This window comes from Suncus etruscus, chromosome 18 (assembly GCF_024139225.1).
Source record: "Suncus etruscus isolate mSunEtr1 chromosome 18, mSunEtr1.pri.cur, whole genome shotgun sequence".
NCBI lineage: Eukaryota > Metazoa > Chordata > Mammalia > Eulipotyphla > Soricidae > Suncus > Suncus etruscus.
Genome location: NC_064865.1, coordinates 16,529,989 through 16,544,154, shown reverse-complemented (window position 1 = coordinate 16,544,154; position 14,166 = coordinate 16,529,989). Strand labels below are relative to the sequence as shown.

Genomic DNA, 14,166 nt, shown 5'->3' with positions numbered 1-14,166 from the left:
CAAAAACTGGAAATTGAGCTCCCGTTTGATCCAGCTATACCACTCTTAGGGATATACCCTAGGAACATAAAAATACAATTCAAAAATTCCTTTCTTACACCTAGATTCATTGCAGTGCTATTTACAATAGCCAGACTCTGGAAACAACCAAGATTCCCTTCAACAGATGAATGGCTAAATAAACTATGGTACATATACACAATGGAATATTATGCAGTTGTCAGGAGAGATGAAGTCATGAAATTTTCCTATACATGGTTGTACATGGAATCTATTATGCTGAGTTTAATAAGTCATAGGCACATGTCTTTTTAAGAAGTTTCCTGACAACGAAGAAACTAGGAACAACATGACCTAAGAACAGGTTATCCTACCTCACCAGATAACGATAAGACAAAATCAGAAGACTTGTCACCCTTTGGTCTGTCCAAATGCCAAGATCACGATTTACAGATGACTGGCTGATAGAACCATGACCTGACTGTATGTATCCTGGGACCAATAAAAAAGACCTAGTCTAGGGATTGAGCTATGATCTGCACAACAACCATGACCTCTAGTTCCAGAGGTCTGTCTGAGACAATTTGCAACGGAATGGGTCTTCTGGAAACTTAACTAAAGACGCTATCCAGGCCCCACCCTAGGATCAGTGCAAAGACCAAGACCACCAACCACAGAAGAAGGATTAAAATGACACTGAGGGAAAAGAACTTCTAGAACCACAAAGGAAGACTTCATCATAAGTTCCAATCCCTGACCTGTGCAAACACCGAGATCTCTAGATACAGGGGTCTGATTTTATCACCTAGAACGGAGCAGAAGTCTTCCATACACCACAAAAACACCAAGAGGAGAGTAAATGAACCTGACAGAAGTCTATAGTTAATCCCATGACAATATACTTCAAGGGCAGAAAAACCCTGTATCTCTTAGGCCGAGGGACTTCCTTTTCGAATGACCCCATTATTTATTGTGCCTGTGCAGGAGGGAAGAAAAAAGAAAAAAAAAAGGCAAAAAAGCACAAAAAATTTTCTTTTTTAGTTATTTATCTAGCTTTTGTCGATTTCTTTGTTTTGGTGTGGTTATTGAAGTTGTTGTCTCCATTATATATATATATTATTTCTTCTTTTCTTTCTTTATGTGCTCTGCCATGCTTTTTTTATCTCAAGACCATGGCCTTTGTGTGTGTGTGTGTGTGTGTGTGTGTGTGTGTGTGTGTGGTTTTTGGGTCACACCCGGCAGTGCTCAGGGGTTATTCCTGGCTCCGTGCTCAGAAATTGCTCCTGGCAGGCACGGGGGACCATATGGGACGCCGGGATTCGAACCGATGACCTGCATGAAAGGCAAACGCCTTACCTCCATGCTATCTCTCCGGCCCCAAGACCATGGCCTTTATGTGGTGCTTATCTTTATTGTTGGAGTGCTTACTGGATATTTTACTTGACACTTCTTTTTGTACTGTTGTGTTGTTTCACCCTCCTTTTCCCCTTCGTCTCTCAAACCTAGGCTGAGAGCCTCCAGAAGGACTCTGCCCATTTTCGGCATATTTGATTCCCCCCCCCCCCAGTTTAGTACCTTTCTCTTCTTCAAACAAAACCACATAATTTGAACTATCTAGTCCCACCTTCTAATTAGAGCGGGAAATAAGGGAGGTACCAAGACCAAACAGGTGTAGGACCTCTAAGTAGTAAGCTAGGCACAGAGGGGACCACTTATTCTAGCAGCCCCGGGGGTGAGAGAGGAGGATATGGGAGGTAAGACGGGAGCGGAGGTGGAGGGAGGACAATTCGATCATGGGAACACCCCTGTTTTTATGTTAATATGTACCTAAAATATTATCGTCAATGATATGTAAGCCACTATGATTAAAATAAATATTAAAAAAAAGAAGTTTTGGACCTTGGGCTAGATGTCAAGAACTGGAATTGGGTTGAATTTGCTTAAAACACAAGTCTAATTAAATCTTTTGCATTTTTCTGTGTAATAACAGATCTCAATAAAACTTAGTATCTTACCAAATTAAGAAGAGGACTTAATAGACTGGGTTAATGCCCCTGGTATAAAATATACAATGTGGTCTCACTTATTATTACTTAAGTTTATTATCTTATAACTCAAAAGTACTAATATTGCTGATGTTTTTTAAGAGATTATTTAGTTTGAACTAAAAATATGCATCTAAATGATGGCTTAGCTTCTTTTAATTCACCTTTCTTCCAGAGTTCTAAATTATCCCTTTTAAAATATTAGTGCTTCTCTTTATATTATTCATAACAGTTTGACACATTTTAAGGCAATGACAGAGATCTTCACAACCTTTCTTATAGCAGTTTGACTATAGAGAAAAAAATTAGAATATAATAGTTTTATGAGAGAAAGGAGAGAGGAAAGACGAAAATATAAAGGTGAAATATGTACCTCAGCTGAAATGCATTTCATAACAAAATGTGAGGTTGAAAAAATGTTGAACCACATCACAATATATTTAAATTAAAATATAAAAAAATAAAAATAAAATACATAAAAATAAAAATAAAATATAATATAATAAAATGATTATACCATAAATGAAAATAACTCATACCAGATAATGAATTAAGACATTAATTCTACCACATAATATAAATTCTATTGCCTTATTTTTATTTGCTATTTTTTTTTATTATTCTATTTTGAGTAAGTAACATCAAATTTCACTTTTCAAAGTTCTCCATTGTAATACAAATGTAATAAAAGGCCCCAATCCTTTCCGGCTTGTTAGCCCATTTTCAAAGCTAACATTTGATGTGCTGTCCCAAGTGGGAACAGCACAGATTTCAAGCTACTGGACTTGAGAGGAAAATAAGTCAATGGTATGTTTTGCTTCCTTGATATACAGTTAAAGCATAACTTTTAGTCATACATTATTAACTAGAGATAGAACAGGAAAAGGGTCTTATTTTCCCAAGATTAATTCATGGCTGTTCTTCAGTAAACATTTGCCTGGAAGACAGAGTTAGCTGGAACAATTTCTTCTATCCCAGGAACTCTGCCATTCTGTGCCCAAAAACTCAACTTTTTTAGAATCTTAATATCCTGATGAAAATATAAAATACCTCCTGTGAAGTTTAAACCAGACAATGAAACATAGGCAAGTATTTAACTCCAAAGGATAATTTGTATGCTTGTCTTCCAGAGAAAAAAGCCTTTCACTTTTCCAAATGCTATTGCACACACACACACACTTCTTGATTCTATCCAGAACAAAAGAACAATATGGAACAAACACACCTATGACTTATCCCCTCTGTGAACACTTTCACCTGGCACTCGAAGGAATTGAAGTCTATTTCATAGGATGAACAACAATCAACTTTTAACCCGCTATGGCAGAAAGCTCTAACAGAAAAGAGTTCAATAAAATGAAGCTTCAAATGTTTGCCTATGGAGATTTTTACTTTATGATCTTCACCTTTTGGTATTATCTTTTTGTTGAGAAATATTTTGGTGTTATGTCTACAAACCACTATCATACTAATACTAAATATATTCTAGGTGGGGTGAAAATATGCTTCCAGTCATGCTCTGGAGGACCAAGTGTATGGCAATCCTTTGTCAGTAAATCCTAAAGTTCAACAGAAGGGTCTGAAGATGAAGGTGTGATGTTCTGGCACAGAGGTACTATAGGGGATCCCAGGCTACTGTAGATCTGTAGGTGCTCAGGAAGCTTCTAAAGCTGCACAAAGAAATGCTGAGGTGGGCCAAATGGCATCATAAATTAACCCCCCCAGTCTTGTTCCACTAATATTTTTTCTGCAAGTATGCTCTGTTATTCCTTTACTTTTTGTCAGTGACAATCTTTTTTGGTTATCATATTTTCCTGTATCTGACAGTGTCTCAGATAGTCTCTTATTTATTTTTCTAACTCTTCATTCTCGATTCTGGTGAATTTTAATTATATGCTTGTGTTTCCTTGTAATGTTACCTACTTGAAGTTTGAGCTCCTTCACTGGTTAAGTTTATACTTTTTACTAATAAACCCTCAGAGGTCATTTATGAGTTGGACAGCAGATTATATTGTAGAATAATTCTTTCTTTTTTTTACTGATTCATGATATTTTATTTAAACAATGCACGGCATTAATCTATTCATTTTATTTATTTATTTATTTTGATTTTTGGGGCCACACCTGGTGACACTCAGGGTTTACTCCTGGCTATGTGCTCAGAAATCCTTCCTGGCTTGGGGAACAATATGGGACGCTGGGGGATTGAACCATGGTTCATCCAGGGTTAGCCACATGCAAGGCAAACGCCCTACAGCTGTGCCATCATTCTGGCCCCAGTATTAAATTTTGTTTTGTTTAAAGCATTAAATGTTAGAAATGAGGTTGCTGGGGCCAGAGTAGTGGTACTAGAGGAAAGGCGTCTGCCTTGCAAGAGCTAGCCTAAGACTGACTGTGGTTTGATCCTCTGGAGTCCCATATGGTCCCCCCAAGCCAGGAGCGATTTCTGAGCATATAGCCAGGAGTAACCCCTGAGCATCAACGTGTGTGTCCAACCCCCCAAAAAACAAAACAAAACAAAACAAAAACAAAAAACAGAAATGAGAATGCTGTTATCTCAGGGATTGAAAGGAATTTGCATTAACTGACAAGATTTAGAAGAAAATCTTGTGATCTAGGAAATAGTGAGTAATTCTTGTATACATGCAAAATTAGTTGAATGTACAAGTCTTGTGTTTGTACTTTAAGTTTCCCTAAAAATACCACAATTTAAGACATCATTTATACTCTAATTTCAAGCATATAACATTGCAACACCAGTCCTATCATGTGTATCAACTTCTCTCCACTCAGGTCCCTTATTCTTACACCCCCAGTGTAAGTCAGTATCTGTCAGGAGCAATTTAAAATTTGAATTTAGTTGTAGTTTGAATATCATGATTGAGTTTCATTGGTTCTGTGGTGAGATATATAGATATGTTATAGCTTACATCGCCACTGTGTCCTTCTGCCCTGTAAACTCTCATCGGCCTCTTTTTTTTTTTTAAATATCTTTATTTAAGTACCTGATGACAAACATGTTTGTAGTTGGGTTTCAGTTATACAAAAGAACACCTTTCACTAGTGTAACCTTCCCGCCACAAATGTTCCCCCCATCTTCCTCCTCCCCCACCCCTGGCTGTATTTGAGACAGACTTCTGTCACTCACCCTGTTTCTTTCATATCCTATCCTTCTCAAGTGATATTATAAGGACCAGAGTAATCTAGGTAAGATATAAACTCCTTGAAAACTATTAACTCACCTAAAGAAGAGATAAAAGATGACTTAGAAAATAGAAAAATCTTCACGTTCATGGATCTAAGGTATTAATATTGTGAGCAGTATGAGGAAGAGGAGGCAAGAATGACCCCTGGATCTATGAAAGCCTGTGCACTGCTGCTTCTCCATGTCTGGGTCCTATGTCCTGCCGCTGTCGTCTCTATGCCCAAGAGGAGCTGAAGGATGCTAAAGGAGATAAAGTCAAGGTGAAGGACAAAGCACAGAGAATATCTGCAAGGTCGTCAGCTAAACCTGATCTTCCAAATCCAGAGTCCAAGCCTAAAATGGCCCCTGCAAAGAAGGGAGAGAAGGTATCCAAAAGGAAAGCATCAAGTTGATGCTGGAAAGGATAGAACTAAACCTGCAAAAAGTGGAAATGCCAAAACAGACTAGACACAGAAAGCTGAAGGTGCTGGAGATGCAAAATGAAGTATGTGTATTTTTGATAACTGTTGACTTCTGGTTACTGTACAGATTGAAATACTATTTTTATCAAGTTTTATAAAAATGCAGGCTTTTGCTTTTTTTAAACTATGTTGTTAGCACACAGAACAATTAATTGTTGTTTTGGTGAAGGGCATAGGAAGTCACTAATATAACATCTCTAAAGTTGTACTGCTCTAAGAAGAAACTATTTTCCCCATCATTTTTGAGATTTCCTCTTGGTTCCCAAGAGGAGGGATTCCTTGATGTTGACAATTTCCCCACCTTGACACCCAATGTCTTGTGGTGTGAAAAACTAAAATGGGTTGAATGTCCTGCCTCTCTCTCTGTCTTCAGCAAAAACTTGACCCCCTTAAGCCCAGAGAGACCTGTTGATCCTGGGCTCCCAAAAAGTGATGATCAGGATGTTAGTCTAGACTTTGAGAACCACCACTGAGATAGCACTCATTGAACACACACACACACACACACACACACACACACACACACACACACACACACACACACACTGGTTCCCTTTTTCAGATTGTGAATCTTCAAATTTCTTATCTTGTCATATTCCTTTTATTTCCTGAAATTCAGGGTTGACATGTGAAAAGTTGTTAAACAACATGCTAAATGTGAAATGTCAACCTCACTCTAAACTTTCCTTGTTCTACTACTAGACCATCAAGTGATGGAATCATGGGGTTTTATGGAGGCATTCTGACTTTGGGAGTCCATTGAAAATGGGTGTTTGAAAGTTATTGTATTTTGTTAATGGTTGTCTTCTTGTGTCCTGCCTGAAATACCATGATTGTTTATGTAAAGTATCTTTTATAAATCTAGAAACAGTTTGGGAAAAAAAGAATTCATATTGTCAAAATGACTGTCCTACTAAAAATTCATGTAATGCCCAAAGTTAGATGACATTCTTCAAGGTCTTTCTTCAAACAGTCAATAACGAAGTTAGTATTTTATTTACTCCGAGTCATTCATTTGGCACACGAGAAGACTGAGACCTACAAGTTATGGAAATCCATTACTAACACTAGATAAGCAAATCATTTCTATCCTTTTTTAAATGAGTTAACAATGAAAGCCCTCTACACTGATTTTAACATTGTTCAAGAAAAGATCCTGAAGGAGGCTTAAAAGTCAAGAGAACACTCCAAGAACTGAGCACACACTTTGTATGTGGAAGACAGGCTGCCACCTGGTACCCTGAGCAGTGCAGTGAATCTTAGCACAGACGGGGGTGGTCCAAATGTGAGGCGGGCGTAAAATTTCAGATCCTAATCAGATAAACCTATTTTGAAATAGACATCGAATCATAAAATCTGTTTTACCAAGTACTACTAGTGTCTGCTGAATATCGTTAATTGTGTGTACTCATGAAGGGCAAAAGGCCAGCCCCGCCATATCCTAGAATTAATTAGGGAAGCAAATATTCTCTTCTATTTTGGAACTGATTTGCTTCTGTTAAATTAGTTATCCTGGTGAGGGTGAAAACCAATTCAAGGCTTGTTTATCTATTTGTAGGGATACTTTCCTATTCCGCCTGCATGGCAAAAATTTGAGGAACCTCAAGTCTCAGGCATTAATGCTGAAACTTGAACTCTGTTCATTGACTCTTTGCAGGATTAACTTTCTAAGTATGCTTAAGTTCTGAGGCATTTGTTTGCAATGGAAGTAAGACTCCTTAAGTCTAATCAGGAGCTGTTGTTTCTGCAGTTTATTTATAGTTCAGAAGGTCAAACTGATTCACTTAACTGGAAAACGCTGCTTTCTAGTCTATGTGCCTATTGATGCGATTAGTTACCGTGAATATTTAACATGACCTTTGTTAATAAGGTGCATTCTTCATAATAGGCTGTTTGCACATAAAAGATTTTAGACTATGTGTTCCAATCCTAAACTCAATAGTTGAGCAACTGAACTATTAACTATTTTTTACTTATTCAAGACTCTTTCTACTCTCATTCTATATAAGATACCGTAAAGTGTTAACTGTCCAATTTTTCCCAAGTCTGTAGCTTAGAAAACATCTTTCCCTCTCATAGCAATTGCTCTCAGTAGTCAACACTCAAAACCGCTTACTTACCACTGTTCCCTGTCATCCCATGTTTAAGAGAACTTCCAGATTAATGTTTTGTGATTCCAGAACAAGTCCTTTAACGTCTTGCTCAGAGCTTTTTGGTCTCCTTATTTGTAAAATTATATCTCATCTTGATACTGTAAATCTCAAATTCGGATGGTTTATGATAACCGAATAAAATGATCAAAAGCTTGACATTTTTTCGATGTCCAACTCAGGCTGAGAATTTGTAGTGTCCAATGGTCAGTACTTCTGTGTTTAGATGGGCTTGTTGGTACTTCCTGACTGAAAATCATCTGTAAGTTCTCATGTGTCTCAAACTCCACCAGAGGGCACTCATTCTAACAAATGGGATGTTGATCAGCTTAGTTTCACAAACCATTCTCTGAAAATTTCAGGGGAAATCCCCGTGAGCACAGACTTGAAGTTAATTTGGATACTAATAGGAAAGGAAAAGAGAGAAAATCCATGCTTGCAAGAGTCGATTGAACTAAAAAAAAAGAAGAGAAAATAAGCAAAAGAGTAAGTTGATAAACCTCTGAGCACAATAAGGTTTTTATCTGACTTGCTTTCGTTAATAAATCTATGTAATCACTGATTTTCAAACACAGTTAGAATAGAATGAGATATTTCTAAATTTTAAAATAATTGCATTTAGGGACTGGAGAGATAGCATGGAGGTAGGGCGTTTGCCTTGTATGCAGAAGGATGGTGGTTGGAATCCCAGCATCCCGCATGGTCCCCCGAGCCTGCCAGGAGCGATTTCTGAGCGTAGAGCCAGGATTAACCCCTGAGCGCTACGCCAATAATAATTGCATTTAGTTTTTTTCTTATTATATTTATTCAGACCTCCGATTTGACATTTGTAACATAATTAATTGCTTTGGTGGACAATTGCTTATGCCTGATTAGTCTATTTATCATAATTAATTAGATAAAAGTCATGCAAAGTTTAAATGACTATATTTGTGGAAGAATCTGCATATTAAGTTCTTTACTTAAATTTAAAAATTTTTTATATTTATTTGTTATTTTGGAGGATAGGAGGATATACCTGACTGTGCTCAGGGCTTATTCTAGCTCTGTGCTTGCAAATACTATTCTTTATAGAGATGCAGGGTATTATGGGAATGCTTGATAAAAGAATAAAAACTTAAAACATTGGGCAAAGATTCTTCAAAGGTGAATTTTCAGTAACTATACTGTTTCACTAGCAATGATGAGAGCTATCTCTTAGGACCTAGGCAAAGAAGAATATCTCACATTGCATTTAAAAGACCACCACCAATGCTCAATTCAGAGTTGAAGGAATAAGACAGATAGAACATCAACCATGATATTAGACTGAAGTTAATTTATGAACCCACCACAGCTTGCTCTATGACTTTGTATAAATTATTAACCTTTTTCAAAGTTTTCTCCTCAATTACACAGTTGATTCTATAACTACAAAAATGTTGCAGTCTTCTTGGGATGCTGTCACAGAGTTCCAAGAAAAAAGATGGCTTTAGTAATAATAACACTTTCGTTTTCACACAATTCTGGAAGCTGGAAAGTCTATTATCAAGATTTCTGGTGAGAACTTTTTTTTTTTTTTGGTTCAGATCCGGCAGTGCTCAGGGGTTACTCCTGACCCTATGCTCAGAAATCACTACTGGCAGGCTCGGGGGGACCATATGGGATGTCGGGATTCGAACCACAGTCCTTTGGCATGCAAGGCAAATGCCTAACCTCCATGCTATCTCTCCAGCCCTCCAGTGAGAACTCTTTCCATGATTTGTAGAAATCATCATTCTCTCTCTCACCTCACATTTTACCTGCATGTAAAGAGAAAAACTTCCTTGATTTTGTCACTTTTCTTTTAAGAGTTCAAATTTTTTTTTCTTTATTGTTGTGATCATTATGGTAATGTTTATAATGACATTACATTTTTATGATGTTTTTGTATGGATACTGTATCTCACTACCACAACCACTAATGGTTTCTTTTAAGGATCAGGATACTACCCTTTGGATCTCATTTAACCTTAATTACTTCTTTAGCAGGTCCTCAAATATTTACAATTTCCTACTCCTGGATTTGGGGTGGGGGTGGGGTGATTAGTGGGAAGGAGACAGGAATAAAACTTTAACACAGGAATTTGGTGGCAAAAAAGAGAAATCAGAAAACATCAATACTTAGCTCATAGCATACATCATTGTATGAAGAGCAAGTGATGTAATGATGCTTAAAAACTGCCTCAGACTACATATGTTGTCCGTCTATAGATTTCAGAAAATGGATTTCTTTACTCCCAAGAGACCTGCTACAGTTGTTATGTTTGTCACCACAATCTCATTTGAAAGGACAATGAGAAAAAGATTATATATTTTGTTAATGATAAATGTACTATCACTTGTATTATAAGATCTAAAAAAGAATGGTCATTGTTTGATCTATGGTTTTAGTTTAAATATTTCCCATGTTTATGCTGCCTTTTTCTAGCAACCAAACTAGAGTGCACTGGCATTGTTTCTCCTTCAAATAATTAAATTCTTTACTTCTTGGCTATAAGAGTCAAAATCATGAAACTTATTCCTATGTGGATGAAACTGAGTGAATGAAAACTGAGTGATGAAACTGAGCATGCTGAGTGAAGTATGTCAGAAGGAGCAGGAAAGTTACAAAATGACCTTTCTCATATGTCAGACATAAGTAAACATAGTAAGGAAATAACAAATGGCCATAGGCAAAAAATATTTTAAAAATGGTCTACAGAAATATGCTTACCAGGAGGGTGGGGATGGTAAAAGAGGGATAAGTTGAAAGAAAAGATATTTTGATGAGGGTAATTGACAGTATTGTAAATTATGGTGCCTGAAAAAATTTAAAAATTTAAAGATAGTTTCTGGGACCAAAAGGATAGTACAAGGTCTAAGGCGCCTATTTTACATGTTTCCAAGCCCAGTTTTAGCACTACTAGTGGTCACTCCTGAACACAGAGCCAGATGCCAGATACAGTGAGCACCAGCAGAGTTGGGATCCAAATTCCATACACCTCCCAATGAGTTAATATCTGAATTTCAAAGTCTTCAACTAAAGGCCTTCAAATAACCTTTACCTTTTTGTGACGTGCCATCAGAGGATGGAGAAGTTGAAGATCATTTTTATTTGCATTCTTTTTTTTTTTTTTTTTTTTTTTTTGGTTTTTGGGCCACACCCGTTTGACGCTCAGGGGTTACTCCTGGCTATGTGCTCAGAAATCGCCCCTGGCTTGGGGGGACCATATGGGACGCCGGGGGATCGAACCGCGGTCCGTTCCTCGGCTAGCGCTTGTAAGGCAGACACCTTACCTCTAGCGCCACCTTCCCGGCCCCTTTATTTGCATTCTTAAAAAATAAAAAGCTCAGTACATTTTGACTCAGCAATTGGACTTATTGGAATTTGTTCTAAAGCAATAATTTGAAACACATACAATTGTAACTGCAAAGATACTATTGCATTGCTAGCACAAAGCAAAATCAATGAAAGTAATTTCTATACCATTATAAAAGCTTGGTTAGTTAAAACCTGTATAAACATTCAGTAAAATTTTAGATTGTCACTGAAAGGTGGCTTGTTGAGGAATATCTATATATGAGGAAAATTTAGAAGTCAGGATATAAACCTATGCAACATTATTATGAAGAAAAGGGCATACAGAACATTTAGGACATACGTTAAGATGTTAGTTGTAATTTTTTAGGTAGTGAGGCTAAAATGAACATTTACTGAATTAAGAAATTATTAAAATGTTTATTTTAATCTCATCTTATTAATTTTTTATCCCATCAAGACCAATTGGGATTTATTTTAGAGATGCAAGGATGGTTCAACATAAACATGAATTAATCTAATACACAGTAAAATAAATGAAAGATAAAAATCGTATCAGTAGAAATCTCAGAAGAGGTAAAGAGGCCTTGGTAGGTCTTAACATTCACTTAAACATTCTCAGAAAAATAGGGATAGAAGGAATATATCTTAGCATAAGATATGCATGACAAACCTACTCCTAAAATTTGATTACAAAAAGTTCAAATATTTCCCTTTAAGGGTAGGAGCAAGATGTCTACTCTTACAAATATTTCAACCAAAGTATTGTAAGTCCTATCTAACATGATAAAAAAAAAATGACAGTATTTGCTCGAGTATAAGCCGATCCACCCTTAATTTTACCCTAAAATCTTGGAAAACTTAGTGACTTGAGTATAAGCTGAGGTGGAAAAAACAGCCATCACTGGTAAATTTCAAAAATAAAAATAAATACCCCAAAAATTACAATAATTGAGGAATCAGTAGGTTAAATCTTTTTCAATATTTATTGCTAAAGAAAAACTCTAAACTAACAACAATAACTTTAACTTTAAATAAAGTGCAGAAAACCGTAGCTTAACAGGTGATCCAGCTAAACCACAAAAGTTAAAATTCTTCAACACTGGATTCCTCCTCCTCCTCCTCCTCCTCCGTATGTCCAAACAAAGCTTCAGTTGTCTGATGCGAGGGTTATAAGTATAGACATTGTCATCATCACTGAGTTCGCTGATACCATCACTGCAGTTGGTATCATACAAAGTGCAGAATATTGTGGGCTAAATAGTTCAGTGGCATCCAGTTCAGTTCAGCTGCAACTTGTAGACTGACTGAGCTGAAGCACTGTCCCCTCCAGCAGAAGGCAGAAGACGGCTGGAGACTATGTGCATTTGATTTGCTGCGTGCACACTGAGTCAAATAACCTGTATGACATGAGTATAAAAGGAATTTGAGTTTGAGCTTATACTGGAGTATATATGATAAGTAAATTCATTCAAATTGAAATATTTTACTATTTAAAGATGATATGTCAGTATCATAGAAGACCTAATGACTTTACTAAAATTTATTTGAAATAATATACAGATATAGTGGAGCTATAAAATTAATATAAAATTGTTTGCATTTCCAGAGAATAATAATGAACTGCAATAGAAAAATATTAATCTGACTTATACTTGTACCAAAAAGAATTAAGTACTTAGGAATTCATTAATTTAACAAAGAAACTATAAGTCAGGGGCTGGAGAGATATAGCACAGCAGTAGCGCATTTACCTTGCATAGGACCAACCCCAGATGGACTCCGGTTCGATTCTTGGCATCCCATAGGTTCCCACCAGTGTGCCAGGAGTGATTTCTGAATGCAGAGCCAGGAGTAATCCCTGAGTGCTGCCAGGTGTGACCCCCAAAACAAAAATAAACAAATAAACAAACCTTAAGTCATTGTTAAAAGAAAGAGAAGACACAATTAGGGTCTGGAGTTGAAGGACAAGACTGCATAATTGAAATAAAACAAAGAAAGACTTTATTCTGTCAACCACAATCCCCAAAAAGGCTATCCAGGCCCACCTCCCAGAGGAGGTGACCCCCGCCAAATGCAGAAGCTAGTTTATATAAGGACAGGATGAGGAGGTTCTAGCTTCTGTTGATCTTTAAGAAAATTGACTGTTGTCTAGGGTACCTTCCTACCTCTCCCTCATGTCCTTTCCAGATAGGCTACCTGTTATCTCCAGGTACCTAGGATGGTGGTAATGGAAACTTAGACTTGAGAAAGAGAAGCCTAAGAGGTTTACAACATGTGACTCTTTACAAAATGGTTCCCTCCACCCCTGTTTCAAAGCTAGGGCCCCACATTCCCTCCTCTAATTATGGACCTGAGTCAAATTCTTGACTCACCGTAAGGTTCCTTGTCCCTGTCTCTGGTTATTGGTATAACTAGGATTTTAGCACAATCATTTTAACTGCACCAATTCATGCCTGAATAAAGAGAGTATGCTAATTAATTATTTAAGGACCTATTAAAGGTATTGCAAAAATAATAAATAGTGGTCCCTCCAGGGCAGTCTTCAGGGATATTTTCTGGGGTGATTGACTGAATGATTGTTTATACCAGGAAATAGAATCTTTCCACTACTTATCCCGTTCCTGCAAACTGGCTTTCACCTGCTGCAGCATCCCCTGGATAACCCCGATATGTTCCCCTGGCACAATACACAGTCCACCTCCTTGTTTTAAGAAACTTAAGACCACTCCTCCTGTTCTGCAGGACCACCTCTGTTAAGGAGTCCAGAGAGTGCTCTAGATGTATGCACATCAAAAATCTTCGGCAATTGCTAGGGAAGTCTGGCAGAGACCATTGTAACGGAATGGGGCTTCTGGAAGCACAAAGAAAGACGCTATCCTAGGTGCCATCCTAGGTTCAGCGCAAAGACCAAGATCACCAACCACAGAAGATGGATTAAAATGACACTGAGGGAACAGAACCTCTAGAACCACAAAGACTGACT

At 37.2% G+C, this 14,166-nt stretch overlaps 1 protein-coding gene across 1 annotated transcript in view; it reads left to right on the top strand.

The window, feature by feature from the left end:
* The window catches only part of SLC22A3 (solute carrier family 22 member 3), a 662,601-nt gene that overhangs the window by 358,022 nt on the left and 290,413 nt on the right, over positions 1 to 14,166 (top strand). The window lies entirely within an intron of this gene.